Source organism: Schistocerca americana, chromosome 8 (genome assembly GCF_021461395.2).
Source record: "Schistocerca americana isolate TAMUIC-IGC-003095 chromosome 8, iqSchAmer2.1, whole genome shotgun sequence".
Taxonomy (NCBI): domain Eukaryota; kingdom Metazoa; phylum Arthropoda; class Insecta; order Orthoptera; family Acrididae; genus Schistocerca; species Schistocerca americana.
Window position 1 is genome coordinate 22,423,398 of NC_060126.1, and position 20,225 is coordinate 22,443,622.

Genomic DNA, 20,225 nt, shown 5'->3' on the forward strand with positions numbered 1-20,225 from the left:
GTAAGGGGAAAAATGTTCTTAGAGGAGTAGGTAAAACTGCTCAATTTTTACTTTTAAATGGGCCTACCTTGTTTTGTGGCGCGAGATTTAATTTTTCTCTAATGAAAAGTACCACTTCTTCCAGCCTTGGTAATGGTTGGATTACTGTTGCTTTTGTTGCATGTAATAATGCTGGGAGACCTGGTTTGGAATCCTTTGAAACTCGCGAGATTTTGGCTTACCGTACTATACCTGTATCTGAGATTATTATCTCTGGTGAGGGTTCTTATCTTATGCCACATGGGACGTTGTTATCGTCGTCGTCGACGATTGCTCGTATACAAAACACTTGTAAATGTGGACGGCACTCTTGGTGCTGCTGCATCTACAGGTAAGGGGAAAAATGTTCTTAGAGGAGTAGGTAAAACTGCTCAATTTTTAATTTTAAATGGGCCTACCTTGTTTTGTGGCGCGAGATTTAATTTTTCTCTAATGAAAAGTACCACTTCTTCCAGCCTTGGTAATGGTTGGATTACTGTTGCTTTTGTTGCATGTAATAATGCTGGGAGACCTGGTTTAGAATCCTTTGAAACTAGACGTTGTTATCGTCGTCGTCGACGATTGCTCGTATACAAAACACTTGTAAATGTGGACGGCACTCTTGGTGCTGCTGCATCTACAGGTAAGGGGAAAAATGTTCTTAGAGGAGTAGGTAAAACTGCTCAATTTTTACCTTTAAATGGGCCTACCTTGTTTTGTGGCGCGAGATTTAATTTTTCTCTAATGAAAAGTACCACTTCTTCCAGCCTTGGTAATGGTTGGATTACTGTTGCTTTTGTTGCATGTAATAATGCTGGGAGACCTGGTTTGGAATCCTTTGAAACTAGACGTTGTTATCGTCGTCGTCGACGATTGCTCGTATACAAAACACTTGTAAATGTGGACGGCACTCTTGGTGCTGCTGCATCTACAGGTAAGGGGAAAAATGTTCTTAGAGGAGTAGGTAAAACTGCTCAATTTTTACTTTTAAATGGGCCTACCTTGTTTTGTGGCGCGAGATTTAATTTTTCTCTAATGAAAAGTACCACTTCTTCCAGCCTTGGTAATGGTTGGATTACTGTTGCTTTTGTTGCATGTAATAATGCTGGGAGACCTGGTTTGGAATCCTTTGAAACTAGACGTTGTTATCGTCGTCGTCGACGATTGCTCGTATACAAAACACTTGTAAATGTGGACGGCACTCTTGGTGCTGCTGCATCTACAGGTAAGGGGAAAAATGTTCTTAGAGGAGTAGGTAAAACTGCTCAATTTTTACTTTTAAATGGGCCTACCTTGTTTTGTGGCGCGAGATTTAATTTTTCTCTAATGAAAAGTACCACTTCTTCCAGCCTCGGTAATGGTTGGATTACTGTTGCTTTTGTTGCATGTAATAATGCTGGGAGACCTGGTTTGGAATCCTTTGAAACTAGACGTTGTTATCGTCGTCGTCGACGATTGCTCGTATACAAAACACTTGTAAATGTGGACGGCACTCTTGGTGCTGCTGCATCTACAGGTAAGGGGAAAAATGTTCTCAGAGGAGTAGGTAAAACTGCTCAATTTTTAATTTTAAATGGGCCTACCTTGTTTTGTGGCGCGAGATTTAATTTTTCTCTAATGAAAAGTACCACTTCTTCCAGCCTTGGTAATGGTTGGATTACTGTTGCTTTTGTTGCATGTAATAATGCTGGGAGACCTGGTTTGGAATCCTTTGAAACTAGACGTTGTTATCGTCGTCGTCGACGATTGCTCGTATACAAAACACTTGTAAATGTGGACGGCACTCTTGGTGCTGCTGCATCTACAGGTAAGGGGAAAAATGTTCTTAGAGGAGTAGGTAAAACTGCTCAATTTTTACTTTTAAATGGGCCTACCTTGTTTTGTGGCGCGAGATTTAATTTTTCTCTAATGAAAAGTACCACTTCTTCCAGCCTTGGTAATGGTTGGATTACTGTTGCTTTTGTTGCATGTAATAATGCTGGGAGACCTGGTTTGGAATCCTTTGAAACTAGACGTTGTTATCGTCGTCGTCGACGATTGCTCCTATACAAAACACTTGTAAATGTGGACGGCACTCTTGGTGCTGCTGCATCTACAGGTAAGGGGAAAAATGTTCTTAGAGGAGTAGGTAAAACTGCTCAATTTTTACTTTTAAATGGGCCTACCTTGTTTTGTGGCGCGAGATTTAATTTTTCTCTAATGAAAAGTACCACTTCTTCCAGCCTTGGTAATGGTTGGATTACTGTTGCTTTTGTTGCATGTAATAATGCTGGGAGACCTGGTTTGGAATCCTTTGAAACTAGACGTTGTTATCGTCGTCGTCGACGATTGCTCGTATACAAAACACTTGTAAATGTGGACGGCACTCTCGGTGCTGCTGCATCTACAGGTAAGGGGAAAAATGTTCTTAGAGGAGTAGGTAAAACTGCTCAATTTTTACTTTTAAATGGGCCTACCTTGTTTTGTGGCGCGAGATTTAATTTTTCTCTAATGAAAAGTACCACTTCTTCCAGCCTTGGTAATGGTTGGATTACTGTTGCTTTTGTTGCATGTAATAATGCTGGGAGACCTGGTTTGGAATCCTTTGAACCTCGCGAGATTCTCGGTAAATGTGGACGGCACTCTTGGTGCTGCTGCATCTACAGGTAAGGGGAAAAATGTTCTTAGAGGAGTAGGTAAAACTGCTCAATTTTTACTTTTAAATGGGCCTACCTTGTTTTGTGGCGCGAGATTTAATTTTTCTCTAATGAAAAGTACCACTTCTTCCAGCCTTGGTAATGGTTGGATTACTGTTGCTTTTGTTGCATGTAATAATGCTGGGAGACCTGGTTTGGAATCCTTTGAAACTCGCGAGATTCTCGGTAAATGTGGACGGCACTCTTGGTGCTGCTGCATCTACAGGTAAGGGGAAAAATGTTCTTAGAGGAGTAGGTAAAACTGCTCAATTTTTACTTTTAAATTGGCCAACCTTGTTTTGTGGCGCGAGATTTAATTTTTCTCTAATGAAAAGTACCACTTCTTCCAGCCTTGGTAATGGTTGGATTACTGTTGCTTTTGTTGCATGTAATAATGCTGGGAGACCTGGTTTGGAATCCTTTGAAACTAGACGTTGTTATCGTCGTCGTCGACGATTGCTCGTATACAAAACACTTGTAAATGTGGACGGCACTCTTGGTGCTGCTGCATCTACAGGTAAGGGGAAAAATGTTCTTAGAGGAGTAGGTAAAACTGCTCAATTTTTAATTTTAAATGGGCCTACCTTGTTTTGTGGCGCGAGATTTAATTTTTCTCTAATGAAAAGTACCACTTCTTCCAGCCTTGGTAATGGTTGGATTACTGTTGCTTTTGTTGCATGTAATAATGCTGGGAGACCTGGTTTGGAATCCTTTGAAACTAGACGTTGTTATCGTCGTCGTCGACGATTGCTCGTATACAAAACACTTGTAAATGTGGACGGCACTCTTGGTGCTGCTGCATCTACAGGTAAGGGGAAAAATGTTCTTGGAGGAGTAGGTAAAACTGCTCAATTTTTAATTTTAAATGGGCCTACCTTGTTTTGTGGCGCGAGATTTAATTTTTCTCTAATGAAAAGTACCACTTCTTCCAGCCTTGGTAATGGTTGGATTACTGTTGCTTTTGTTGCATGTAATAATGCTGGGAGACCTGGTTTGGAATCCTTTGAAACTAGACGTTGTTATCGTCGTCGTCGACGATTGCTCGTATACAAAACACTTGTAAATGTGGACGGCACTCTTGGTGCTGCTGCATCTACAGGTAAGGGGAAAAATGTTCTTAGAGGAGTAGGTAAAACTGCTCAATTTTTACTTTTAAATGGGCCTACCTTGTTTTGTGGCGCGAGATTTAATTTTTCTCTAATGAAAAGTACCACTTCTTCCAGCCTTGGTAATGGTTGGATTACTGTTGCTTTTGTTGCATGTACTAATGCTGGGAGACCTGGTTTGGAATCCTTTGAAACTAGACGTTGTTATCGTCGTCGTCGACGATTGCTCGTATACAAAACACTTGTAAATGTGGACGGCACTCTTGGTGCTGCTGCATCTACAGGTAAGGGGAAAAATGTTCTTAGAGGAGTAGGTAAAACTGCTCAATTTTTACTTTTAAATGGGCCTACCTTGTTTTGTGGCGCGAGATTTAATTTTTCTCTAATGAAAAGTACCACTTCTTCCAGCCTTGGTAATGGTTGGATTACTGTTGCTTTTGTTGCATGTAATAATGCTGGGAGACCTGGTTTGGAATCCTTTGAAACTAGACGTAGTTATCGTCGTCGTCGACGATTGCTCGTATACAAAACACTTGTAAATGTGGACGGCACTCTTGGTGCTGCTGCATCTACAGGTAAGGGGAAAAAATGTTCTTAGAGGAGTAGGTAAAACTGCTCAATTTTTACTTTTAAATGGGCCTACCTTGTTTTGTGGCGCGAGATTTAATTTTTCTCTAGTGAAAAGTACCACTTCTTCCAGCCTTGGTAATGGTTGGATTACTGTTGCTTTTGTTGCATGTAATAATGCTGGGAGACCTGGTTTGGAATCCTTTGAAACTCGCGAGATTCTCGGTAAATGTGGACGGCACTCTTGGTGCTGCTGCATCTACAGGTAAGGGGAAAAATGTTCTTAGAGGAGTAGGTAAAACTGCTCAATTTTTACTTTTAAATGGGCCTACCTTGTTTTGTGGCGCGAGATTTAATTTTTCTCTAATGAAAAGTACCACTTCTTCCAGCCTTGGTAATGGTTGGATTACTGTTGCTTTTGTTGCATGTAATAATGCTGGGAGACCTGGTTTGGAATCCTTTGAAACTAGACGTTGTTATCGTCGTCGTCGACGATTGCTCGTATACAAAACACTTGTAAATGTGGACGGCACTCTTGGTGCTGCTGCATCTACAGGTAAGGGGAAAAATGTTCTTAGAGGAGTAGGTAAAACTGCTCAATTTTTACTTTTAAATGGGCCTACCTTGTTTTGTGGCGCGAGATTTAATTTTTCTCTAATGAAAAGTACCACTTCTTCCAGCCTTGGTAATGGTTGGATTACTGTTGCTTTTGTTGCATGTAATAATGCTGGGAGACCTGGTTTGGAATCCTTTGAAACTCGCGAGATTCTCGGTAAATGTGGACGGCACTCTTGGTGCTGCTGCATCTACAGGTAAGGGGAAAAATGTTCTTAGAGGAGTAGGTAAAACTGCTCAATTTTTACTTTTAAATGGGCCTACCTTGTTTTGTGGCGCGAGATTTAATTTTTCTCTAATGAAAAGTACCACTTCTTCCAGCCTTGGTAATGGTTGGATTACTGTTGCTTTTGTTGCATGTAATAATGCTGGGAGACCTGGTTTGGAATCCTTTGAAACTAGACGTTGTTATCGTCGTCGTCGACGATTGCTCGTATACAAAACACTTGTAAATGTGGACGGCACTCTTGGTGCTGCTGCATCTACAGGTAAGGGGAAAAATGTTCTTAGAGGAGTAGGTAAAACTGCTCAATTTTTACTTTTAAATGGGCCTACCTTGTTTTGTGGCGCGAGATTTAATTTTTCTCTAATGAAAAGTACCACTTCTTCCAGCCTTGGTAATGGTTGGATTACTGTTGCTTTTGTTGCATGTAATAATGCTGGGAGACCTGGTTTGGAATCCTTTGAAACTAGACGTTGTTATCGTCGTCGTCGACGATTGCTCGTATACAAAACACTTGTAAATGTGGACGGCACTCTTGGTGCTGCTGCATCTACAGGTAAGGGGAAAAATGTTCTTAGAGGAGTAGGTAAAACTGCTCGATTTTTAATTTTAAATGGGCCTACCTTGTTTTGTGGCGCGAGATTTAATTTTTCTCTAATGAAAAGTACCACTTCTTCCAGCCTTGGTAATGGTTGGATTACTGTTGCTTTTGTTGCATGTAATAATGCTGGGAGACCTGGTTTGGAATCCTTTGAAACTAGACGTTGTTATCGTCGTCGTCGACGATTGCTCGTATACAAAACACTTGTAAATGTGGACGGCACTCTTGGTGCTGCTGCATCTACAGGTAAGGGGAAAAATGTTCTTAGAGGAGTAGGTAAAACTGCTCAATTTTTACTTTTAAATGGGCCTACCTTGTTTTGTGGCGCGAGATTTAATTTTTCTCTAATGAAAAGTACCACTTCTTCCAGCCTTGGTAATGGTTGGATTACTGTTGCTTTTGTTGCATGTAATAATGCTGGGAGACCTGGTTTGGAATCCTTTGAAACTCGCGAGATTCTCGGTAAATGTGGACGGCACTCTTGGTGCTGCTGCATCTACAGGTAAGGGGAAAAATGTTCTTAGAGGAGTAGGTAAAACTGCTCAATTTTTACTTTTAAATGGGCCTACCTTGTTTTGTGGCGCGAGATTTAATTTTTCTCTAATGAAAAGTACCACTTCTTCCAGCCTTGGTAATGGTTGGATTACTGTTGCTTTTGTTGCATGTAATAATGCTGGGAGACCTGGTTTGGAATCCTTTGAAACTAGACGTTGTTATCGTCGTCGTCGACGATTGCTCGTATACAAAACACTTGTAAATGTGGACGGCACTCTTGGTGCTGCTGCATCTACAGGTAAGGGGAAAAATGTTCTTAGAGGAGTAGGTAAAACTGCTCAATTTTTACTTTTAAATGGGCCTACCTTGTTTTGTGGCGCGAGATTTAATTTTTCTCTAATGAAAAGTACCACTTCTTCCAGCCTTGGTAATGGTTGGATTACTGTTGCTTTTGTTGCATGTAATAATGCTGGGAGACCTGGTTTGGAATCCTTTGAAACTAGACGTTGTTATCGTCGTCGTCGACGATTGCTCGTATACAAAACACTTGTAAATGTGGACGGCACTCTTGGTGCTGCTGCATCTACAGGTAAGGGGAAAAATGTTCTTAGAGGAGTAGGTAAAACTGCTCGATTTTTAATTTTAAATGGGCCTACCTTGTTTTGTGGCGCGAGATTTAATTTTTCTCTAATGAAAAGTACCACTTCTTCCAGCCTTGGTAATGGTTGGATTACTGTTGCTTTTGTTGCATGTAATAATGCTGGGAGACCTGGTTTGGAATCCTTTGAAACTAGACGTTGTTATCGTCGTCGTCGACGATTGCTCGTATACAAAACACTTGTAAATGTGGACGGCACTCTTGGTGCTGCTGCATCTACAGGTAAGGGGAAAAATGTTCTTAGAGGAGTAGGTAAAACTGCTCAATTTTTACTTTTAAATGGGCCTACCTTGTTTTGTGGCGCGAGATTTAATTTTTCTCTAATGAAAAGTACCACTTCTTCCAGCCTTGGTAATGGTTGGATTACTGTTGCTTTTGTTGCATGTAATAATGCTGGGAGACCTGGTTTGGAATCCTTTGAAACTAGACGTTGTTATCGTCGTCGTCGACGATTGCTCGTATACAAATCACTTGTAAATGTGGACGGCACTCTTGGTGCTGCTGCATCTACAGGTAAGGGGAAAAATGTTCTTAGAGGAGTAGGTAAAACTGCTCAATTTTTACTTTTAAATGGGCCTACCTTGTTTTGTGGCGCGAGATTTAATTTTTCTCTAATGAAAAGTACCACTTCTTCCAGCCTTGGTAATGGTTGGATTACTGTTGCTTTTGTTGCATGTAATAATGCTGGGAGACCTGGTTTGGAATCCTTTGAAACTAGACGTTGTTATCGTCGTCGTCGACGATTGCTCGTATACAAAACACTTGTAAATGTGGACGGCACTCTTGGTGCTGCTGCATCTACAGGTAAGGGGAAAAATGTTCTTAGAGGAGTAGGTAAAACTGCTCAATTTTTACTTTTAAATGGGCCTACCTTGTTTTGTGGCGCGAGATTTAATTTTTCTCTAATGAAAAGTACCACTTCTTCCAGCCTTGGTAATGGTTGGATTACTGTTGCTTTTGTTGCATGTAATAATGCTGGGAGACCTGGTTTGGAATCCTTTGAAACTCGCGAGATTCTCGGTAAATGTGGACGGCACTCTTGGTGCTGCTGCATCTACAGGTAAGGGGAAAAATGTTCTTAGAGGAGTAGGTAAAACTGCTCAATTTTTACTTTTAAATGGGCCTACCTTGTTTTGTGGCGCGAGATTTAATTTTTCTCTAATGAAAAGTACCACTTCTTCCAGCCTTGGTAATGGTTGGATTACTGTTGCTTTTGTTGCCTGTAATAATGCTGGGAGACCTGGTTTGGAATCCTTTGAAACTAGACGTTGTTATCGTCGTCGTCGACGATTGCTCGTATACAAAACACTTGTAAATGTGGACGGCACTCTTGGTGCTGCTGCATCTACAGGTAAGGGGAAAAATGTTCTTAGAGGAGTAGGTAAAACTTCTCAATTTTTACTTTTAAATGGGCCTACCTTGTTTTGTGGCGCGAGATTTAATTTTTCTCTAATGAAAAGTACCACTTCTTCCAGCCTTGGTAATGGTTGGATTACTGTTGCTTTTGTTGCATGTAATAGTGCTGGGAGACCTGGTTTGGAATCCTTTGAAACTAGACGTTGTTATCGTCGTCGTCGACGATTGCTCGTATACAAAACACTTGTAAATGTGGACGGCACTCTTGGTGCTGCTGCATCTACAGGTAAGGGGAAAAATGTTCTTAGAGGAGTAGGTAAAACTGCTCAATTTTTAATTTTAAATGGGCCTACCTTGTTTTGTGGCGCGAGATTTAATTTTTCTCTAATGAAAAGTACCACTTCTTCCAGCCTTGGTAATGGTTGGATTACTGTTGCTTTTGTTGCATGTAATAATGCTGGGAGACCTGGTTTGGAATCCTTTGAAACTCGCGAGATTCTCGGTAAATGTGGACGGCACACTTGGTGCTGCTGCATCTACAGGTAAGGGGAAAAATGTTCCTAGAGGAGTAGGTAAAACTGCTCAATTTTTACTTTTAAATGGGCCTACCTTGTTTTGTGGCGCGAGATTTAATTTTTCTCTAATGAAAAGTACCACTTCTTCCAGCCTTGGTAATGGTTGGATTACTGTTGCTTTTGTTGCATGTAATAATGCTGGGAGACCTGGTTTGGAATCCTTTGAAACTAGACGTTGTTATCGTCGTCGTCGACGATTGCTCGTATACAAAACACTTGTAAATGTGGACGGCACTCTTGGTGCTGCTGCATCTACAGGTAAGGGGAAAAATGTTCTTAGAGGAGTAGGTAAAACTGCTCAATTTTTAATTTTAAATGGGCCTACCTTGTTTTGTGGCGCGAGATTTAATTTTTCTCTAATGAAAAGTACCACTTCTTCCAGCCTTGGTAATGGTTGGATTACTGTTGCTTTTGTTGCATGTAATAATGCTGGGAGACCTGGTTTGGAATCCTTTGAAACTCGCGAGATTCTCGGTAAATGTGGACGGCACTCTTGGTGCTGCTGCATCTACAGGTAAGGGGAAAAATGTTCTTAGAGGAGTAGGTAAAACTGCTCAATTTTTACTTTTAAATGGGCCTACCTTGTTTTGTGGCGCGAGATTTAATTTTTCTCTAATGAAAAGTACCACTTCTTCCAGCCTTGGTACTGGTTGGATTACTGTTGCTTTTGTTGCATGTAATAATGCTGGGAGACCTGGTTTGGAATCCTTTGAAACTAGACGTTGTTATCGTCGTCGTCGACGATTGCTCGTATACAAAACACTTGTAAATGTGGACGGCACTCTTGGTGCTGCTGCATCTACAGGTAAGGGGAAAAATGTTCTTAGAGGAGTAGGTAAAACTGCTCAATTTTTACTTTTAAATGGGCCTACCTTGTTTTGTGGCGCGAGATTTAATTTTTCTCTAATGAAAAGTACCACTTCTTCCAGCCTTGGTAATGGTTGGATTACTGTTGCTTTTGTTGCATGTAATAATGCTGGGAGACCTGGTTTGGAATCCTTTGAAACTCGCGAGATTCTCGGTAAATGTGGACGGCACTCTTGGTGCTGCTGCATCTACAGGTAAGGGGAAAAATGTTCTTAGAGGAGTAGGTAAAACTGCTCAATTTTTACTTTTAAATGGGCCTACCTTGTTTTGTGGCGCGAGATTTAATTTTTCTCTAATGAAAAGTACCACTTCTTCCAGCCTTGGTAATGGTTGGATTACTGTTGCTTTTGTTGCATGTAATAATGCTGGGAGACCTAGTTTGGAATCCTTTGAAACTAGACGTTGTTATCGTCGTCGTCGACGATTGCTCGTATACAAAACACTTGTAAATGTGGACGGCACTCTTGGTGCTGCTGCATCTACAGGTAAGGGGAAAAATGTTCTTAGAGGAGTAGGTAAAACTGCTCAATTTTTAATTTTAAATGGGCCTACCTTGTTTGTGGCGCGAGATTTAATTTTTCTCTAATGAAAAGTACCACTTCTTCCAGCCTTGGTAATGGTTGGATTACTGTTGCTTTTGTTGCATGTAATAATGCTGGGAGACCTGGTTTGGAATCCTTTGAAACTAGACGTTCTTATTGTCGTCGTCGACGATTGCTCGTATACAAAACACTTGTAAATGTGGACGGCACTCTTGGTGCTGCTGCATCTACAGGTAAGGGGAAAAATGTTCTTAGAGGAGTAGGTAAAACTGCTCAATTTTTACTTTTAAATGGGCCTACCTTGTTTTGTGGCGCGAGATTTAATTTTTCTCTAATGAAAAGTACCACTTCTTCCAGCCTTGGTAATGGTTGGATTACTGTTGCTTTTGTTGCATGTAATAATGCTGGGAGACCTGGTTTGGAATCCTTTGAAACTCGCGAGATTTTGGCTTACCGTACTATACCTGTATCTGAGATTATTATCTCTGGTGAGGGTTCTTATCTTATGCCACATGGGACGTTGTTATCGTCGTCGTCGACGATTGCTAGTATACAAAACACTTGTAAATGTGGACGGCACTCTTGGTGCTGCTGCATCTACAGGTAAGGGGAAAAATGTTCTTAGAGGAGTAGGTAAAACTGCTCAATTTTTAATTTTAAATGGGCCTACCTTGTTTTGTGGCGCGAGATTTAATTTTTCTCTAATGAAAAGTACCACTTCTTCCAGCCTTGGTAATGGTTGGATTACTGTTGCTTTTGTTGCATGTAATAATGCTGGGAGACCTGGTTTGGAATCCTTTGAAACTAGACGTTGTTATCGTCGTCGTCGACGATTGCTCGTATACAAAACACTTGTAAATGTGGACGGCACTCTTGGTGCTGCTGCATCTACAGGTAAGGGGAAAAATGTTCTTAGAGGAGTAGGTAAAACTGCTCAATTTTTACTTTTAAATGGGCCTACCTTGTTTTGTGGGGCGAGATTTAATTTTTCTCTAATGAAAAGTACCACTTCTTCCAGCCATGGTAATAGTTGGATTACTGTTGCTTTTGTTGCATGTAATAATGCTGGGAGACCTGGTTTGGAATCCTTTGAAACTAGACGTTGTTATCGTCGTCGTCGACGATTGCTCGTATACAAAACACTTGTAAATGTGGACGGCACTCTTGGTGCTGCTGCATCTACAGGTAAGGGGAAAAATGTTCTTAGAGGAGTAGGTAAAACTGCTCAATTTTTAATTTTAAATGGGCCTACCTTGTTTTGTGGCGCGAGATTTAATTTTTCTCTAATGAAAAGTACCACTTCTTCCAGCCTTGGTAATGGTTGGATTACTGTTGCATTTGTTGCATGTAATAATGCTGGGAGACCTGGTTTGGAATCCTTTGAAACTAGACGTTGTTATCGTCGTCGTCGACGATTGCTCGTATACAAAACACTTGTAAATGTGGACGGCACTCTTGGTGCTGCTGGATCTACAGGTAAGGGGAAAAATGTTCTTAGAGGAGTAGGTAAAACTGCTCAATTTTTACTTTTAAATGGGCCTACCTTGTTTTATGGGGCGAGATTTAATTTTTCTCTAATGAAAAGTACCACTTCTTCCAGCCATGGTAATGGTTGGATTACTGTTGCTTTTGTTGCATGTAATAATGCTGGGAGACCTGGTTTGGAATCCTTTGAAACTAGACGTTGTTATCGTCGTCGTCGACGATTGCTCGTATACAAAACACTTGTAAATGTGGACGGCACTCTTGGTGCTGCTGCATCTACAGGTAAGGGGAAAAATGTTCTTAGAGGAGTAGGTAAAACTGCTCAATTTTTAATTTTAAATGGGCCTACCTTGTTTTGTGGCGCGAGATTTAATTTTTCTCTAATGAAAAGTACCACTTCTTCCAGCCTTGGTAATGGTTGGATTACTGTTGCTTTTGTTGCATGTAATAATGCTGGGAGACCTGGTTTGGAATCCTTTGAAACTAGACGTTGTTATCGTCGTCGTCGACGATTGCTCGTATACAAAACACTTGTAAATGTGGACGGCACTCTTGGTGCTGCTGCATCTACAGGTAAGGGGAAAAATGTTCTTAGAGGAGTAGGTAAAACTGCTCAATTTTTACTTTTAAATGGGCCTACCTTGTTTTGTGGGGCGAGATTTAATTTTTCTCTAATGAAAAGTACCACTTCTTCCAGCCATGGTAATGGTTGGATTACTGTTGCTTTTGTTGCATGTAATAATGCTGGGAGACCTGGTTTGGAATCCTTTGAAACTAGACGTTGTTATCGTCGTCGTCGACGATTGCTCGTATACAAAACACTTGTAAATGTGGACGGCACTCTTGGTGCTGCTGCATCTACAGGTAAGGGGAAAAATGTTCTTAGAGGAGTAGGTAAAACTGCTCAATTTTTACTTTTAAATGGGCCTACCTTGTTTTGTGGGGCGAGATTTAATTTTTCTCTAATGAAAAGTACCACTTCTTCCAGCCATGGTAATGGTTGGATTACTGTTGCTTTTGTTGCATGTAATAATGCTGGGAGACCTGGTTTGGAATCCTTTGAAACTAGACGTTGTTATCGTCGTCGTCGACGATTGCTCGTATACAAAACACTTGTAAATGTGGACGGCACTCTTGGTGCTGCTGGATCTACAGGTAAGGGGAAAAATGTTCTTAGAGGAGTAGGTAAAACTGCTCAATTTTTACTTTTAAATGGGCCTACCTTGTTTTGTGGGGCGAGATTTAATTTTTCTCTAATGAAAAGTACCACTTCTTCCAGCCATGGTAATGGTTGGATTACTGTTGCTTTTGTTGCATGTAATAATGCTGGGAGACCTGGTTTGGAATCCTTTGAAACTAGACGTTGTTATCGTCGTCGTCGACGATTGCTCGTATACAAAACACTTGTAAATGTGGACGGCACTCTTGGTGCTGCTGCATCTACAGGTAAGGGGAAAAATGTTCTTAGAGGAGTAGGTAAAACTGCTCAATTTTTACTTTTAAATGGGCCTACCTTGTTTTGTGGGGCGAGATTTAATTTTTCTCTAATGAAAAGTACCACTTCTTCCAGCCATGGTAATGGTTGGATTACTGTTGCTTTTGTTGCATGTAATAATGCTGGGAGACCTGGTTTGGAATCCTTTGAAACTAGACGTTGTTATCGTCGTCGTCGACGATTGCTCGTATACAAAACACTTGTAAATGTGGACGGCACTCTTGGTGCTGCTGCATCTACAGGTAAGGGGAAAAATGTTCTTAGAGGAGTAGGTAAAACTGCTCAATTTTTACTTTTAAATGGGCCTACCTTGTTTTGTGGGGCGAGATTTAATTTTTCTCTAATGAAAAGTACCACTTCTTCCAGCCATGGTAATGGTTGGATTACTGTTGCTTTTGTTGCATGTAATAATGCTGGGAGACCTGGTTTGGAATCCTTTGAAACTAGACGTTGTTATCGTCGTCGTCGACGATTGCTCGTATACAAAACACTTGTAAATGTGGACGGCACTCTTGGTGCTGCTGGATCTACAGGTAAGGGGAAAAATGTTCTTAGAGGAGTAGGTAAAACTGCTCAATTTTTACTTTTAAATGGGCCTACCTTGTTTTGTGGGGCGAGATTTAATTTTTCTCTAATGAAAAGTACCACTTCTTCCAGCCATGGTAATGGTTGGATTACTGTTGCTTTTGTTGCATGTAATAATGCTGGGAGACCTGGTTTGGAATCCTTTGAAACTAGACGTTGTTATCGTCGTCGTCGACGATTGCTCGTATACAAAACACTTGTAAATGTGGACGGCACTCTTGGTGCTGCTGCATCTACAGGTAAGGGGAAAAATGTTCTTAGAGGAGTAGGTAAAACTGCTCAATTTTTAATTTTAAATGGGCCTACCTTGTTTTGTGGCGCGAGATTTAATTTTTCTCTAATGAAAAGTACCACTTCTTCCAGCCTTGGTAATGGTTGGATTACTGTTGCTTTTGTTGCATGTAATAATGCTGGGAGACCTGGTTTGGAATCCTTTGAAACTAGACGTTGTTATCGTCGTCGTCGACGATTGCTCGTATACAAAACACTTGTAAATGTGGACGGCACTCTTGGTGCTGCTGCATCTACAGGTAAGGGGAAAAATGTTCTTAGAGGAGTAGGTAAAACTGCTCAATTTTTACTTTTAAATGGGCCTACCTTGTTTTGTGGGGCGAGATTTAATTTTTCTCTAATGAAAAGTACCACTTCTTCCAGCCATGGTAATGGTTGGATTACTGTTGCTTTTGTTGCATGTAATAATGCTGGGAGACCTGGTTTGGAATCCTTTGAAACTAGACGTTGTTATCGTCGTCGTCGACGATTGCTCGTATACAAAACACTTGTAAATGTGGACGGCACTCTTGGTGCTGCTGCATCTACAGGTAAGGGGAAAAATGTTCTTAGAGGAGTAGGTAAAACTGCTCAATTTTTACTTTTAAATGGGCCTACCTTGTTTTGTGGGGCGAGATTTAATTTTTCTCTAATGAAAAGTACCACTTCTTCCAGCCATGGTAATGGTTGGATTACTGTTGCTTTTGTTGCATGTAATAATGCTGGGAGACCTGGTTTGGAATCCTTTGAAACTAGACGTTGTTATCGTCGTCGTCGACGATTGCTCGTATACAAAACACTTGTAAATGTGGACGGCACTCTTGGTGCTGCTGCATCTACAGGTAAGGGGAAAAATGTTCTTAGAGGAGTAGGTAAAACTGCTCAATTTTTACTTTTAAATGGGCCTACCTTGTTTTGTGGGGCGAGATTTAATTTTTCTCTAATGAAAAGTACCACTTCTTCCAGCCATGGTAATGGTTGGATTACTGTTGCTTTTGTTGCATGTAATAATGCTGGGAGACCTGGTTTGGAATCCTTTGAAACTAGACGTTGTTATCGTCGTCGTCGACGATTGCTCGTATACAAAACACTTGTAAATGTGGACGGCACTCTTGGTGCTGCTGCATCTACAGGTAAGGGGAAAAATGTTCTTAGAGGAGTAGGTAAAACTGCTCAATTTTTACTTTTAAATGGGCCTACCTTGTTTTGTGGGGCGAGATTTAATTTTTCTCTAATGAAAAGTACCACTTCTTCCAGCCATGGTAATGGTTGGATTACTGTTGCTTTTGTTGCATGTAATAATGCTGGGAGACCTGGTTTGGAATCCTTTGAAACTAGACGTTGTTATCGTCGTCGTCGACGATTGCTCGTATACAAAACACTTGTAAATGTGGACGGCACTCTTGGTGCTGCTGCATCTACAGGTAAGGGGAAAAATGTTCTTAGAGGAGTAGGTAAAACTGCTCAATTTTTACTTTTAAATGGGCCTACCTTGTTTTGTGGCGCGAGATTTAATTTTTCTCTAATGAAAAGTACCACTTCTTCCAGCCTTGGTAATGGTTGGATTACTGTTGCTTTTGTTGCATGTAATAATGCTGGGAGACCTGGTTTGGAATCCTTTGAAACTAGACGTTGTTATCGTCGTCGTCGACGATTGCTCGTATACAAAACACTTGTAAATGTGGACGGCACTCTTGGTGCTGCTGCATCTACAGGTAAGGGGAAAAATGTTCTTAGAGGAGTAGGTAAAACTGCTCAATTTTTAATTTTAAATGGGCCTACCTTGTTTTGTGGCGCGAGATTTAATTTTTCTCTAATGAAAAGTACCACTTCTTCCAGCCTTGGTAATGGTTGGATTACTGTTGCTTTTGTTGCATGTAATAATGCTGGGAGACCTGGTTTGGAATCCTTTGAAACTAGACGTTGTTATCGTCGTCGTCGACGATTGCTCGTATACAAAACACTTGTAAATGTGGACGGCACTCTTGGTGCTGCTGCATCTACAGGTAAGGGGAAAAATGTTCTTAGAGGAGTAGGTAAAACTGCTCAATTTTTACTTTTAAATGGGCCTACCTTGTTTTGTGGGGCGAGATTTGATTTTTCTCTAATGAAAAGTACCACTTCTTCCAGCCATGGTAATGGTTGGATTACTGTTGCTTTTGTTGCATGTAATAATGCTGGGAGACCTGGTTTGGAATCCTTTGAAACTAGACGTTGTTATCGTCGTCGTCGACGATTGCTCGTATACAAAACACTTGTAAATGTGGACGGCACTCTTGGTGCTGCTGCATCTACAGGTAAGGGGAAAAATGTTCTTAGAGGAGTAGGTAAAACTGCTCAATTTTTAATTTTAAATGGGCCTACCTTGTTTTGTGGCGCGAGATTTAATTTTTCTCTAATGAAAAGTACCACTTCTTCCAGCCTTGGTAATGGTTGGATTACTGTTGCTTTTGTTGCATGTAATAATGCTGGGAGACCTGGTTTGGAATCCTTTGAAACTAGACGTTGTTATCGTCGTCGTCGACGATTGCTCGTATACAAAACACTTGTAAATGTGGACGGCACTCTTGGTGCTGCTGCATCTACAGGTAAGGGGAAAAATGTTCTTAGAGGAGTAGGTAAAACTGCTCAATTTTTACTTTTAAATGGGCCTACCTTGTTTTGTGGGGCGAGATTTAATTTTTCTCTAATGAAAAGTACCACTTCTTCCAGCCATGGTAATGGTTGGATTACTGTTGCTTTTGTTGCATGTAATAATGCTGGGAGACCTGGTTTGGAATCCTTTGAAACTAGACGTTGTTATCGTCGTCGTCGACGATTGCTCGTATACAAAACACTTGTAAATGTGGACGGCACTCTTGGTGCTGCTGCATCTACAGGTAAGGGGAAAAATGTTCTTAGAGGAGTAGGTAAAACTGCTCAATTTTTAATTTTAAATGGGCCTACCTTGTTTTGTGGCGCGAGATTTAATTTTTCTCTAATGAAAAGTACCACTTCTTCCAGCCTTGGTAATGGTTGGATTACTGTTGCTTTTGTTGCATGTAATAATGCTGGGAGACCTGGTTTGGAATCCTTTGAAACTAGACGTTGTTATCGTCGTCGTCGACGATTGCTCGTATACAAAACACTTGTAAATGTGGACGGCACTCTTGGTGCTGCTGCATCTACAGGTAAGGGGAAAAATGTTCTTAGAGGAGTAGGTAAAACTGCTCAATTTTTACTTTTAAATGGGCCTACCTTGTTTTGTGGGGCGAGATTTGATTTTTCTCTAATGAAAAGTACCACTTCTTCCAGCCATGGTAATGGTTGGATTACTGTTGCTTTTGTTGCATGTAATAATGCTGGGAGACCTGGTTTGGAATCCTTTGAAACTAGACGTTGTTATCGTCGTCGTCGACGATTGCTCGTATACAAAACACTTGTAAATGTGGACGGCACTCTTGGTGCTGCTGCATCTACAGGTAAGGGGAAAAATGTTCTTAGAGGAGTAGGTAAAACTGCTCAATTTTTAATTTTAAATGGGCCTACCTTGTTTTGTGGCGCGAGATTTAATTTTTCTCTAATGAAAAGTACCACTTCTTCCAGCCTTGGTAATGGTTGGATTACTGTTGCTTTTGTTGCATGTAATAATGCTGGGAGACCTGGTTTGGAATCCTTTGAAACTAGACGTTGTTATCGTCGTCGTCGACGATTGCTCGTATACAAAACACTTGTAAATGTGGACGGCACTCTTGGTGCTGCTGCATCTACAGGTAAGGGGAAAAATGTTCTTAGAGGAGTAGGTAAAACTGCTCAATTTTTACTTTTAAATGGGCCTACCTTGTTTTGTGGGGCGAGATTTAATTTTTCTCTAATGAAAAGTACCACTTCTTCCAGCCATGGTAATGGTTGGATTACTGTTGCTTTTGTTGCATGTAATAATGCTGGGAGACCTGGTTTGGAATCCTTTGAAACTAGACGTTGTTATCGTCGTCGTCGACGATTGCTCGTATACAAAACACTTGTAAATGTGGACGGCACTCTTGGTGCTGCTGCATCTACAGGTAAGGGGAAAAATGTTCTTAGAGGAGTAGGTAAAACTGCTCAATTTTTACTTTTAAATGGGCCTACCTTGTTTTGTGGCGCGAGATTTAATTTTTCTCTAATGAAAAGTACCACTTCTTCCAGCCTTGGTAATGGTTGGATTACTGTTGCTTTTGTTGCCTGTAATAATGCTGGGAGACCTGGTTTGGAATCCTTTTAAACTCGCGAGATTTTGGCTTACCGTACTATACCTGTATCTGAGATTATTATCTCTGGTGAGGGTTCTTATCTTATGCCACATGGGACGTTGTTATCGTCGTCGTCGACGATTGCTCGTATACAAAACACTTGTAAATGTGGACGGCACTCTTGGTGCTGCTGCATCTACAGGTAAGGGGAAAAATGTTCTTACAGGAGTAGGTAAAACTGCTCAATTTTTACTTTTAAATGGGCCTACCTTGTTTTGTGGGGCGAGATTTATTTTTTCTCTAATGAAAAGTACCACTTCTTCCAGCCATGGTAATGGTTGGATTACTGTTGCTTTTGTTGCATGTAATAATGCTGGGAGACCTGGTTTGGAATCCTTTGAAACTAGACGTTGTTATCGTCGTCGTCGACGATTGCTCGTATACAAAACACTTGTAAATGTGGACGGCACTCTTGGTGCTGCTGCATCTACAGGTAAGGGGAAAAATGTTCTTAGAGGAGTAGGTCAAACTGCTCAATTTTTAATTTTAAATGGGCCTACCTTGTTTTGTGGCGCGAGATTTAATTTTTCTCTAATGAAAAGTACCACTTCTTCCAGCCTTGGTAATGGTTGGATTACTGTTGCTTTTGTTGCATGTAATAATGCTGGGAGACCTGGTTTGGAATCCTTTGAAACTAGACGTTGTTATCGTCGTCGTCGACGATTGCTCGTATACAAAACACTTGTAAATGTGGACGGCACTCTTGGTGCTGCTGCATCTACAGGTAAGGGGAAAAATGTTCTTAGAGGAGTAGGTAAAACTGCTCAATTTTTACTTTTAAATGGGCCTACCTTGTTTTGTGGGGCGAGATTTAATTTTTCTCTAATGAAAAGTACCACTTCTTCCAGCCATGGTAATGGTTGGATTACTGTTGCTTTTGTTGCATGTAATAATGCTGGGAGACCTGGTTTGGAATCCTTTGAAACTAGACGTTGTTATCGTCGTCGTCGACGATTGCTCGTATACAAAACACTTGTAAATGTGGACGGCACTCTTGGTGCTGCTGCATCTACAGGTAAGGGGAAAAATGTTCTTAGAGGAGTAGGTAAAACTGCTCAATTTTTACTTTTAAATGGGCCTACCTTGTTTTGTTTCGCGAGATTTAATTTTTCTCTAATGAAAAGTACCACTTCTTCCAGCCTTGGTAATGGTTGGATTACTGTTGCTTTTGTTGCATGTAATAATGCTGGGAGACCTGGATTGGAATCCTTTGAAACTCGCGAGATTTTGGCTTACCGTACTATACCTGTATCTGAGATTATTATCTCTGGTGAGGGTTCTTATCTTATGCCACATGGGACGTTGTTATCGTCGTCGTCGACGATTGCTCGTATACAAAACACTTGTAAATGTGGACGGCACTCTTGGTGCTGCTGCATCTACAGGTAAGGGGAAAAATGTTCTTAGAGGAGTAGGTAAAACTGCTCAATTTTTAATTTTAAATGGGCCTACCTTGTTTTGTGGCGCGAGATTTAATTTTTCTCTAATGAAAAGTACCACTTCTTCCAGCCTTGGTAATGGTTGGATTACTGTTGCTTTTGTTGCATGTAATAATACTGGGAGACCTGGTTTGGAATCCTTTGAAACTAGACGTTGTTATCGTCGTCGTCGACGATTGCTCGTATACAAAACACTTGTAAATGTGGACGGCACTCTTGGTGCTGCTGCATCTACAGGTAAGGGGAAAAATGTTCTTAGAGGAGTAGGTAAAACTGCTCAATTTTTACTTTTAAATGGGCCTACCTTGTTTTGTGGCGCAAGATTTAATTTTTCTCTAATGAAAAGTACCACTTCTTCCAGCCATGGTAATGGTTGGATTAC